The sequence below is a fragment of the Lepisosteus oculatus genome, chromosome 1 (genome assembly GCF_040954835.1).
Source record: "Lepisosteus oculatus isolate fLepOcu1 chromosome 1, fLepOcu1.hap2, whole genome shotgun sequence".
Classification (NCBI taxonomy): domain Eukaryota; kingdom Metazoa; phylum Chordata; class Actinopteri; order Semionotiformes; family Lepisosteidae; genus Lepisosteus; species Lepisosteus oculatus.
In genome coordinates, this window is record NC_090696.1 from 72,435,647 (window position 1) to 72,447,909 (window position 12,263).

Here is a 12,263-nt window from a genome sequence, read left to right on the forward strand (position 1 = left end):
CTTACATCAGTCAAAACTAATTTTATGATCACACGTAATGTATGGCTAATGAACTTTTAAAAATAAAACATACTTACCATATTAAGCGTTTAGTGCATTTAACATGTTTTTCAGGATCTGGATAATCTGGTTTAAGGATAAAGATGATAAACCACCAGTGCCAGTACTGCTCGCTTCAGCCTGTTGAATAATGAAGAAAGTACTGAAAGTTATGATTCTTAATTATGAAATTCAATAGAAGCATTTTGTTCAAAAGGTTTTTTTAAGACAAAAACATTTTGGTGTTGCACAATGATTTCTATATTACAAGAAAATATTTGACAAATACATCTTGGAATGATAGTTATTATGGAAAAATAACAGAAAACATATAATTGAAATTAAGATAATGAAAGGAAACATTTGAAACATGAGCTGCTGCACATTTCATTAATCTAGACTGTTCTAATCACATATAGATAAAACATGGTGAGGTCACGTGATTTGATATGAACCAATTTCTATTTTATTTACCCATCAATTTCTTAAGAAGGCTTTTTTAAGCCAGATAATTAAAGGTACTGTACATACTGGTTTAAATATAGAGCTAGCTCTTGCTTCACGGTGATGGTCTTCTTCGATCTGTTAAAAGAATAACACATTCAAACAATGTTTCATAGTAAAAATGTTGCTCTGGAAATCCATATACTGTTAAAAAAATTCAGCATTCGACAATTTGCTCTACAAGCTCTCTGTAATTTAAGGTGTTGCACATTTTTTTGTGCAATTTGCAGTTTGTACAGTTTGAGAAAGTAATATAAAGAAAATAATGTCTTCTTCATAAACATAAATGATAGAAAAAAGCAAACAACAAGCATACATTTGAAATAATATACATATACATTATACTAAGCTCTAGTATCTCTGTGAGGTTATTTATTTTGCTAGTCTCTGGAAGTAATAGCATTTCATTTACGTAGTGAACACTTACTGGAAGAGCAATGCTCAGCCCAATGAGGAGCATCAGAAAGAGAGCCGTCTTCATGATTTGCTGGAGGCTAAGGAAGATAATAAGATCAAAGAATTAAGTATCAAAAAATTTAAACAGTTATACTCCATATAATAAGTGGATCTCTGATAATGCTGATAATGAATTAATGGATTAATAGCATAGATTTGATCTTTGAGCTTTTAAATACTATTTTGCATTGTCTAATACAGTACTCACAAACGTTTGTCTATGTTAAAGAAAAGAATGCAAAGTTCAGTACCTGTTAATTGCTACACCCTAAAAACAATGAAGTAGTACAGTATGTCCAATGTATCAGCTTGGTGAAAATGCTCCATTCTGCAAGTCCTATTTAAATACATTTCAGACAATGAATGACCAATGAAATTACTTGTCACAGGTCTTATTTCAAAACAGCCAACATTTCAAAATACATACTGTACATTGTTAACTAAGGGAGAGGCGTATTTAATACTTTGGATTAATGTCACACCTACCTGAAGATGACATGTAATGTTTTACAGTTTCAGGTGCACTTTACATCTTCAGACTTTGACATACACTGTCATTCAGCTATTTGAGAAACATGTCATATCATATCTTAATTTCAAACCAAAAGTCTTATCTTAATTAATCATATTAATCAGTATTACATTTTAGTGTAAAAGTACTGTCCATACAGTACATCACTCATCTACAGCTTGGCAAGAGGAATACATTTTCTTGTCTTATAAAGCAAAAGCCTAATAAAAGCTGAATTTTCACACAATGTCAATACAATGAAAGGTAGATTTTGGGTTGGATATTTCATTTACCATTGTAAAGGGACAAATAACTTTCTTGTGTAGTTTTGCTTCTGAAAAAACTTTCAAAGCTATTGCTGCTGGGAACCATATTTTTAATGTATTTCAGTTAATGAAATAAACTTTGAATTTGTTACTTTGTGTCTCACAGCTACATATGTAATACAGTGCTTCATTTGGGCTGTTTTTTAAACATCATAGTGACAAAATACAGCAACTTGCAAAAGTATATATGTTTCTATCTTACTTTCTTACTAGAAATGTAATAGTAGACTGAATAACTGAAATACACTGAGAGTATAACTATCTACAGTAAATAAAAAGAAGGCTATTTTAATGCCATTAGTTAAGCTAATAATCAATTAAATAGAGGAACAATTATGAAAACAACATGCTGATGTTTGCTGTCTCAGTTCTATGTACAGTATCTAATACACTACTTATTTTTTCTTGCTGTTTTTGAAACATCATAGTGACAAAATAATGTGCCTTGCAAAAGTATTTGTGTTTCTATTTTACTCCAAAAGGTGAAAGAAATGTAATAATAGATAAATTATACTAGATAAATCTATGAATCACTGACAGAATAACTGAATTAAGGAAAAAAGAGAAACAAATGATGTGGTCATTCAAGGAGGTTTTTGACATCACCTTGATTATTACCTTCTCAATGTATAAAATTGCAAAGGTGGGGATAGGGTGGAGGAGGGGTGTCACAGATGAAATGTGAAAAAAGAAATTCAATATCATGAGAAATTCATCCAGACAGGCCATTTTATGACCGTAGTCACTCGGTAATCACTGTGATTGAACGAGCTAAATTAAAAACTATAAGTATTTCATTTTACATTACACTTTAAAGAAATATTATATTATATATAGAAACATATATACAAACAACATTTGATTGAAATGACTTATGTTATGATTGCTTACAGAGGAAGTGAAAACAAACTAACCTAAGGAATGTCATTCATATCACTACTTGCCCCTGTTTTTTTTTACGTTTAGTTGCTTTTAAATACAAAATGTTTTAAAGCTGCCTTGTATATATTTTTAACAATTAAGATCTAAAATAATCCGTTTTCAATTTTTATTAAAATACGATTAGTCTGAGAACCACACACAGTTCATTAAGGAGTTACTGGATCACCTGGTAGTTTTACAGAGTTTGCAGTCCTGCATCAGAATATTTGAAAAAGTAAAAACAGGGAGACATGGTTTGGTTCACCATAGTACAGCACTTGTTGTTTTTTGCTACACTGTACCTTGCGTATTTTAAATGGTTACAGTACATCTGTATAAATGTAATTGAGCAGAATTGTCCAAGATTAGGAGCTAATCATCCTGCTGAATTTATATCATAACTTTGTTATAATTCCATCATGTGCGCAAATAATTTTTCTTTTGTTATAAATGAAAAAGTCTGATATTTTGTAAACGTAAATGAATAACAACAGACACTGGTGAAGCTTTTTGGGTAGGCTTTGTTAAGAAATATATTTGGTAGGGGAAATAATTCAGTTAGATGAAGGCAGGTAAATTAAAATTAAGATTAAGACAAATATCTCATTGTTGATATATATTGGAATTACTGACTATTATGTATTATCACAAATCAATTTTGTTATATGGTTAAAAAATACTTAAAGTGTTTATAATGAGATGGTATGCTGTGATTTTGATAAAAATACAATTCAATGTTTGTTCTCTTTGAGTGTAATTTTGATCAATGTACTGTATGTGTCACAGAATGCCAACAGTTGAAGAAGGGACAGGTTTATGGGCTGTGTTTAATTAAGTTTGCACCTGGTGGCCAGGATTGCGTCAATGTGTGTATATCTGTCTGTCCTTCTCCTGTGTCTATTTGTTCCTCCAAAGTCTTCAGCTTCAGTGTTCAAATACAAGTAGTGGGGTAGGACACAACAAGGATTGAAGAGTACACTATTTCCCTAGACATAACGCAAAACACCACACCTTAGGTATTTGCACATAGAAGTGTGTGGGTTTTCTGAGCCAGTTCGGACCAGTGTGGGGCAAGAAAGGAATCAAAGAAGTGATAGGGAACAAGGACACCTGGACATCTGCACACTGACAATTCTTAAATGATGCAAGTTACCTCCTGATACTCAAATAAACACTCCTGTCTCCGATGGAAACTGTCAATAACCCCCTCTGAGGGGAATTGACTAACTTATAGAGAAAAAAAAACATCTGAGCTTGAACATACAGTATGGGCTTTCTCTCCTCCTCTCCTGAGCCCCTAGACACAAGACAGACAGAACAACGGAAGCTGCTTTTTGCGAGACCACGGGAGAGAGTTGACAGTTGATCTGCGGAGTAAAGGAGATATTAGTGATAGAATCGAGGTACTGTGCAGGATTGTTTTTTCCCAGGGTTGAAAGTTACAGAGGAAGAGGCCTAGGGAGCTGATATTGGGGCAATGGAAATGTTCAGCTGAGTGCAGCTTGTGAGGGGATTTTCATTACAGCCTGGCCAGTGCAGAGACTGAGGAGACTGGACATTGTGGAAGAGTTTTTTTGGTGGTCCTTGTTTCTGCTTCTGAATGGAGGCAAATTTAGAAAAATGTTTTCTTTCTGTTTGATTAGAAATATTTACGTTGTATAAAAAGGGGAGATTCCTGAGCCGTTTGTTTTCCTTCCCAAATGTGCTGTTGAACCTCCTACAACCGACTGTATCCCTTGGACATACTATTTGTGTTGAAGAAAGATAGGAGATGTGAAAAAATGGTTAACTGATTTCTTTCTGCACAAAGATTTCATTTGGTACAAAACATTCCATGCTTTAGCTCTTTTGAGTTATGGCAGGGACGGGAGTTAACTGATTCAAAGTGCGAGCTAGAGACTCCCTTACTATGGGAAGATGAGACCAGCCATTCAAAGTGTTCAAGGTCTGGAGAATGTCCGAACACAGGTGGCCTGCCCCCATTACCATGGTAACAATTTGCATCAGAAATGGCTGAAGTTTGTTATATAAATTGGAGTATCTATAATCTTTGAATAATTCCGATTGTTCCCTGCATGTAATAAAATGCACTTGTTCAACTTCATCTCGGGATCCAGAACTAATGTGTTTGTTACAACAGTGTTATGGGGTCTGTGTTTGGTGTAGAGAGAATTGATGTGATTAATAAGAAAATTAAAAGGGCAATTAAGCCATACTAATGTCTGTTTCTGGTCTGTGGGTAAATTGTAAGGAAACTGTTGCAAGTATAAAAGGGTCCTAGCACTTTTAAAATTGCTATTTGACATAGTCTACTACCGAAACAAAAAAAGATCTTCTTTTCATGGGGTCACCTATCCATGATATACACACTTTAAAGAGGGACATGTAACGTAACCCCTTTAGTAGTATTTTCACACTCTTATGAAGGTGAAGAAGAAGCATGATTGAAATCTGAGCTTTTATTGGGGTAATTTATCTAGTGATCTAGGTGAACAACAACCTGTCCATAAGAATGGGACAGTCAGAACCACCCCAACTCCTTTATTGAAGGAGGATCCAGGGAGCTGTGGCAAGGTCAAGGATGGGCTGGAAGAAGGGATGAGGAAACAAAACACAAGCAAGTCCACAAGAGGTGTGATAATTACAGAGTTTAACAAGTCTGATGTTCTTTTGAATATTTGTTTTAAACTCCATTTATTATGCAAGACTCAGTAATGTAATGCCTTTAATCGTGATTTTAGGGGATTTTAAAGATATGTGCCTTTTGATTTTGTAATATACAGACACATTAAATGCACACAGCATGGCCGTCTTTTCAAGTGTCACCTGAAAGCTTTCAATGCTTCAACCTGGCACAATAAAGAAGGAATGATGACAGCATTGCAGGTAGTGACAGAGGATAGATGTACTCTAAATTCTTCAGACGGACTTCAGACATGTGGTAAATCTATACCATTCAAGTCAAATACCTGTAAGAAAATATGTCTTCTATTGGATATGTGATATATTGTATGAAAACTCTATGTGGCTCTAATATGCATACCATAACATGCCCCAGTTAGTAGTTTCCCAGATTTCCATTATAATTTCTGCTACACCTGTAAACCTATTTGTTTATATATTAAAAATAAATGATAAAGCAGCACACATTAACAAGAGAAGTATGCATTGAGTAGTTTATTGATCATTGCATGCTGCATGCATATCTAAGCACATTTCCATAATCACTGAAAGGAAAACAATAATTTTACACAAAATCTAGAAAGGAGAAACAAGACTGCGGACTGTTGATTTTAGCCAGCTGGAATCAGAGTTTGAGATGCTGCAGGAGTTTGTGAAGCCTCATGTCCTTCCTGTGGAACACAGAAGATTACAGTATATTGTTAGTATTCTATGCTTATTTTATAAAGTAAGTATGAACCTCAAGAGAGGTGTTATTTCTTTAAAAAAAGAGAAAGGAGAATAAGAAATGTTGTACTTACATCAGTCAAAACTCATTTTATGATCACATATAATGTATAGATAATGAACTTTTAAAAATAAAACATACTTACCATATTAAGGGTTTATTGCATTTAACAGGTTTTTCAGGATCTGGATAATCTGGTTGAAGAATAAAGATGATAAACCACCAGTGCCAGTACTGCCTGCTTCAGCCTGTTGAATAATGAAGAAAGTACTGATAGTTATGATTCTTAATTATGAAATTCAATAGATGCATTTTGTTCAAAAGGTTTTTTTAAGACAAAAACATTTTGGTGTTGCACAATGATTTCTATATTTCTATACAGTCTGGGGAATGTCCGAACACAGGTGGTCTGTCTCCATTACCATAGTAACAGTTTGCGTCAGACATGGCTGAAGTTTGTTATATAAATTGGAGTACCTATAGTCTTTGAACAATTCTGATTGTTCCCTGCACACAATAAAACGCACTTGTTCACCTTCATCTCGGTGTCCAGAACTTATTATGACACTTAACAGTGTCATGGGGTCTGTGTTTGGTGTAGAGAGAATTGATGTGATTAATAAGAAAATTAAAGGGGCAATTAAGCCATACTAATGTCTGTTTCTGGTCTGTGGGTAAATTGTAAGGAAACTGTTGCAAGTATAAAAGGATCCTAGCACTTTTAAAATTGCTATTTGACATAGCCTACTACCACAAAAAAAAAGATAATCTTTTTATGGGGTCACCTACCCATGATATACTGTACACACTTTAAAGAGGGATATGTATCCCCTTTAGTGGTATTTTCACACTCTTATGACGGTGAAGAAGCATGATTGAAATCTAAGCTTTTATTGGGGTAATTTATCTAGTGATCTAGGTGAACAACAACCTGTCCATAAGAATGGGACAGTCAGAACCACCCAACACCTTTATTGAAGGAGGATCCAGGGAGCTGTGGCAAGGTCAAGGATGGGCTGGAAGAAGGGATGAGGAAACAAAACACAAACAAGTCCACAAGAGGCGTGATAATTACAGAGCTTATCGGGTCTGATGTTCTTTTGAATATTTGTTTTAAACTCCATTTATTATGCAAGACTCAGTAATGTAATGCCTTTAATCGTGATTTTAGGGGATTTTAAAGGTATGTGTCTTTTGATTTTGTAATATACAGACACATTAAATGCACACAGCATGGCCGTCTTTTCAAGTGTCACCTGAAAGCTTTCAATGCTTCAACCTGGCACAATAAAGAAGGAATGATGACTGCATTGCAGGTAGTGACAGAGGATAGATGTGCTCTAAATTCTTCAGACACACTTCAGACACGTTGTAAATCTATACCATATAAGTCAAATACCTGTAAGAAAATATGTCTTCTATTGGATATGTGATATATTGTATGAGATATATTGTATGAAAACTCTATGTGGCTCTAATATGTATACCATAACATGCCCCAGTTAGTAGTTTCCCAGATTTCCATTATAATTTCTGCTACACCTGTAAACCCATTTGTTTTTACATTAAAAATAAATGATAAAGCAGCACACATTAACAAGAGAAGTATGCATTGAGTAGTTTATTGATCATTGCATGCTGCATGCACATGTAAGCACATTTCCATAATCACTGAAAGGAAAACAATAATTTTACACAAAATCTAGAAAGGAGAAACAAGACTGCGGACTGTTGAATTTAGCCAGCTGGAATCAGAGTTTGAGATGCTGCAGGAGTTTGTGAAGCCTCATGTCCTTCCTGTGGAACACAGAAGATTACAGTATATTGTTAGTATTCTATGCTTATTTTATAAAGTAAGTATGAACCTCAAGAGAGGTGTTATTTCCTTTAAAAAAGAGAAAGGAGAATAAGCCAATTTTGTACTTACATCAGTCAAAATTCATTTTATGATCACACATAGTGTATGGCTAATGAACATTTTAAATAAAACATACTTACCATATTAAGGGTTCATTGCATTTAACATGTTTTTCAGGATCTGGATAATCTGGTTTAAGGATAAAGATGGTAAACCACCAGTGCCAGTACTGCTCGCTTCAGCCTGTTGAATAATGAAGAAAGTACTGATAGTTATGATTCTTAATTATGAAATTCTATAGAAGCATTTTGTTCAAAAGGTTTTTTTAAGACAAAAACATTTTGGTGTTGCACAATGATTTCTATATTACAAGAAAATATTTGACAAAATACATCTTGGAATGCTAATTATTATGGAAAAATAACAGAAAACATATAATTGAAATTAAGATAATGAAAGTAAACATTTGAAACATGAGCCGCTGCACATTTCATTCATCTAGACTGTTATAATCACATATAGATAAAACATGGTGAGGTCACATGATTTGATATGAACCAATTTCTATTTTATTTACCCATCAATTTCGTAAGAAGGCTTTTTTAAGCCAGATAATTAAAGGTACTGTACATACTGGCTTAAATATAGAGATAGCTCTTGCTTCACGGTGATGGTCTTCTTCGATCTGTTAAAAGAATAACATATTTAAACAATTTTCATAATAAAAATGTTGCTCTGGCAATACATATACTGTTAAAAAATTCAGCATTAGACTATTTGCTCTACAAGCTCTCTGTAATTTAAGGTATTGCACTTTTTTTGTGCAATTTGCAGTTTGTACAGTTTGAGAAAGTAATATAAAGAAAATAATGTTTTCTTCATAAACATAAATGATAGAAAAAAGCAAACAATAAGCATACATTTGAAATAATATACATACAGTATACATTATACTAAGCTCTAGTTACTCTGTGAGGTTATTTATTTTGCTAGTTTCTGGAAATAATAGCATTTAATTTACGTAGTGAACACTTACTGGAAGAGCAATGCTCAGCCCAATGAGGAGCATCAGAAAGAGAGCCGTCTTCATGATTCACTGGAGGCTAAGGAAGATAATAAGATCAAAGAATTAAGTATTAAATAGTTTACACAGTTATACTCCATATAATAAGTGCATCTCTGATAATTAATTGATGGATTAATAGCATAGATTTGATCTTTGAGCTTTTAAATACTATTCTGCATTGTCTAATACAGTACTCACAAACATTTGTCTATGTTAAAGAAAAGAATGTAAAGTTCAGTACCTGTTAATTGCTGCACCTTAAAAATATTAAGTAGTATGCCCAATGTATCAGCTTGGTGAAAATGCTCAATTCTGCAAGTCCTATTTAAATACATTTCAGACAATGAATGACCAATAAAATTACTTGTCACAGGCCTTATTTCAAAACAGCCAACATTTCAAAATACATACTGTACATTGTTAACTAAGGGAGAGGCATATTTAATACTTTGGATTAATGTCACACCTACCTTAAGATGACCTGTAATGTTTTACAGTTTCAGGTGCACTTTACATCTTCAGACTTTGACATACAAGGTGAAAGAAATGTAATAATAGATAAATTATACTAGATAAATCTATAAGTCACTGACAGAATAACTGAATTAAGGAAAAAAGAGAAACAAATGATGTGGTCATTCAAGGAGGTTTTTGACATCACCTTGATTATTACCTTCTCAATGTATAAAATTGCAAAGGTGGGGATAGGGTGGAGGAGGGGTGTCACAGATGAAATGTGAAATAAGAAATTCAATATCATGAGAAATTCATCCAGACAGGCCATTTTATGACCGTAGTCACTCGGTAATAACTGTGATTGAACGAGCTAAATTAAAAACTATAAGTATTTCATTTTACATTACACTTTAAAGAAATATTATATATAGAAACATACAGAAACAACATTTGATTGAAATGACTTATGTTATGATTGCTTACAGAGGAAGTGAAAACAAACTAACCTAAGGAATGTCATTCATATCACTACTTGTCCCTGTTTTTTTACGTTTATTTGATTTTAAATACAAAATGTTTTAAAGCCGCCTTGTATATATTTTTAACAATTAAGATCTAAAATAATCCGTTTTCAATTTTTATTAAAATACGATTAGTCTGAGAACCACACACAGTTCATTAAGGAGTTACTGAATCACCTCGTAGTTTTACAGAGTTTGCAGTCCTGCATCAGAATATTTGAAAAAGTAAAAACAGGGAGACACGGTTTGGTTCACCATACTACAGCACTTGTTGTTGTATGCTACACTGTACCTTGCGTATTTTAAATGGTTACAGTACATCTGTATAAATGTAATTGAGCAGAATTGTCCAAGATTAGGAGCTAATCATCCTGCTGAATTTATATCATAACTTTGTTACAATTCCATCATGTGCGCAAATAATTTTTCTTTTGTTATAAATGAAAACGTCTGATATTTTGTAAACGCAAATGAATGACAACAGACACTGGTGAAGCTTTTTGGGTAGGCTTTGTAAAGAAATATATTTGGTAGGGGAAATAATTCAGTTAGATGAAGGCAGGTAAATTAAAATTAAGATTAAGACAAATATCTCATTGTTGATATATATTAGAATTACTGACTATTATGTATTATCACAAATCAATTTTGTTATATGGTTAAAAAATACTTAAAGTGTTTATAATGAGATGGTATGCTGTCATTTTGGTAAAAATACAATTCAATGTTTGTTCTCTTTGAGTGTACTTTTGAGCAATGTACTGTATGTGTCACAGAATGCCAACAGTTGAAGAAGGGACAGGTTTATGGGCTGTGTTTAATTAAGTTTGCATTAAGGTGGCCAGGATTGCATCAATGTGTGTATATCTATCTGTCCTTCTCCTGTGTCTATTTGTTCCTCCAAAGTCTTCAGGCTTCAGTGTTCAAATACAAGTAGTGGGGCAGCACACAACAAGGATTGAAGAGTACACTATTTCCCTAGACATAACACAAAACACCACACCTTAGGTATTTGCACATAGAAGTGTGTGGGTTTTCTGAGCCAGTTTGGACCAGTGTGGGGCAAGAAAGGAATCAAAGAAGTGATAGGGAACAAGAACACCTGGACATCTGCACACTGACAATTCTTAAATGATGCAGGTTACCTCCTGATACTCAAATGAACACTCCTGTCTCCGATGGAGACTGTCAATAACCCCCTCTGAGGGGAATTGGCTAACTTATAGAGAAAAAAACCATCTGAGCTTGAACAGATGGGCTTTCTCTCCTCCTCTCCTGAGCCCTTAGACACAAGACAGACAGAACAAGGGAAGCTGCTTTTTGCGAGACCACGGGAGAGAGTTGACAGTTGATCTGCGGAGTAAAGGAGATATTAGTGATAGAATCGAGGTACTGTGCAGGATTGTTTTTTCCCAGGGTTGAAAGTTACAGAGGAAGAGGCCTAGGGAGCTGATATTGGGGCAACGGAAATGTTCAGCTGAGTGCAGCCTGTGAGAGGATTTTCATTACAGCCTGTCCAGTGCAGAGACTGGGGAGACTGGACATTGTGGAAGACATTTTTTTGGTGGTCCTCGTTTCTGCTTCTGAATGGAGGCAAATTTGGAAAAATGTTTTCTATCTGTTTGATTAGAAATATTTACGTTGTATAAAAAGGGGAGATTCCTGAGCCGTTTGTTTTCCTTCCCAAATGTGCTGTTGAACCTCCAACAACCGACTGTGTCCCTTGGACATACTATTTGTGTTGAAGAAAGATAGGAGATGTGAAAAAATGGTTAACTGATTTCTTTCTGCACAAAGATTTCATTTGGTACAAAACATTCCATGCTTTAGCTCTTTTGAGTTATGGCAGGGACGGGAGTTAACTGATAAGAGATTCGAAGTGCGAGCTAGAGACTCCCTAACTATGGGAAGATGAGACCTGCCATTCAAAGTGTTCAAGGTCTGGAGAATGTACGAACACAGGTGGTCTGTTCCCATTACCATAGTAACAGTTTGCGTCAGACACGGCTGAAGTTTGTTATATAAATTGGAGTACCTATAATCTTTGAACAATTCTGATTGTTTCCTGCATGCAATAAAACACACTTGTTCAACTTCATCTCGGTGTTCAGAACTAATTATGACACTTAACAGTGTCTTGGGGTCTGTGTTTGGTGTAGAGAGAATTGATGTGATTAATAAGAAAATTAAAAGGGC